Source organism: Mus pahari, chromosome 12 (assembly GCF_900095145.1).
Source record: "Mus pahari chromosome 12, PAHARI_EIJ_v1.1, whole genome shotgun sequence".
Taxonomy (NCBI): Eukaryota; Metazoa; Chordata; class Mammalia; order Rodentia; family Muridae; genus Mus; species Mus pahari.
This window is the reverse complement of record NC_034601.1, coordinates 27278878-27280867: the sequence shown is the minus strand read 5'-3', so window position 1 is coordinate 27280867 and position 1990 is coordinate 27278878.

Genomic DNA, 1990 nt, shown 5'->3' with positions numbered 1-1990 from the left:
AAAAAAAAAAAAAGATTCATTTGAGCCTTATTTGGGTTATCTTGGTAAACGATTCAGATAGTTTTCCCTGTTGTTCAATCTTGTCCCAAGCATTTAAAGCCACTATATGACATTGTCCTAAGGTGACATCATCAAACAGAATTTACATTTGTAACTCAGAATATTTGCCTTCGCTTAGCAATTGATCCTTGACAATATTAATCCCTCTATTCTCTCCACCAAGTCAGCCATTGTACCTGAAGGTCAGCTTCCAAAATAGCTGTCACTAAATCTTTCCAGTCTTTTGGATTTATGTAATTGTGCCTATCATTTAGTGCCAGTTTCACACAAGGTAAGTGCATTTCATAAGCTACCATTGCCTCTTTAAATCTCCTTAGATTTAACATCAGTAAGGGTTGTCACGGAAATTTATGATGACCTGTGGTTTTCTTTCATCTGAGGGTAACTGTATTACAGTGATTGGAAAGATTATTGTAGGTTTTCTAACAGGCCTGGACTGCCATCCTGCACTCTTGTCATAAGGAAGCACCATAGGCTCTGTATTGAATTCCTCTGAGCTAGCTTGAGAAATTTCTTTATTCTGATGTAAAAGATCCTCTAATTTCTGTACTTTATTGCTTGTAAGTTAGCATCCCAGCTCTCAGCCCTCTCTACGTCTATTTACTGTGACTTCAAGGAAGAAGGACAAGAGAGAGTTTGGTTTCAGGCCCTGGAACTGCGGGGCGTATTTTACTTATCAGGGCAGGTGGCTTCCAGGTTCTCCCAGCATGCCTCAGTCCCTACCTCGCATACCCTGCCCACAACCCTGAACTCTCCAGCCCAGGAGCTGATGCCCTTCCTCCAGAGGCTCTTCCCTGTACGTTCCAGACATTTTTATCTCTGCTCTTCTTCTCCTTCTCTCTGCAATGCCCTTTCTATCTTCCCCTCACCCCCGCACCCCAATTCCCCCTGACAATTCCCCTGGCCTCAACCTTGGGTCCAATGAACTCACCAGAGAGCAGCTTCCCAATAACCCTGACCTTAATATTCTAATCTAGCTTGAACTGGCTCATTTCACCTGCAGTAGAAAGATACTTTATTAGAGATTTTTCCTTTCTACCTTATTCTGATCTTTTTTAGAAAGGGTATAGAAAACTGTGGTTAATATCTAACATATTATAATTAGTTCTGTAATAACTAAAACAAAGTTATAAGGAGGTCCACATGCCCTCTTCTATAGTGTTTTCCATTTTTAACACAGAAAATATTTTTTTAAGTCTTGTTAACTCTCTCCCTCCTTCAGAGACTTCATTTTATTATATTTAAATTCAATTATTTCTTTATGAGGACACTAGCTGTCTTCGGACACACCTGAAGAGGGCATCAGATCCTGTAAGACCCCCTCTTGGGTACTCAGGTTATGGGAGTCAGGGTGTCCCAAAAAAACATGATAGACAGACCGTCTTGATGCTAACGCACGAGGCAGTTTAATGGCGGAGCTCCGGGTTGACTCGTATCTCACACAGGAGACAGAGGAAGTTGACCCTGAAACTCAAAAGCTAGGGGTTTTTAAAGGGTAAGGGTCGAGGGATGGGGAGAATTGGCGTGATTACATGTGATTGGCTTATTCAAACATAGCAAGGCGATTACAAGTCAGCAGAATAGTGCAGACTAGGGAGTCGGAAGTTCCTAAGGGCCCGGGGCTTATCGGGGTGACCATGCATCTGGGTAATTTACAACTTCAGGCACTTTAAGCTTTCTTTTTTTTTTTTTTTTAAGATTTATTTATTATGATATCTAAGTACACTGTAGCTGTCTTCAGACACTCCAGAAGAGGGTGTCAGGTCTTGTTACAGATGGTTATGAGCCACCATGTGGGTGCTGGGATTTGAACTCAGAACCTCTGGAAAAGCAGTCAGTGCTTTTAACCACTGAGCCATCTCTCCAGCCCCTCAATATTTCTATGACTGTCAATACTCAGCATCTGTGCACATTTATAAAACATTTCTTT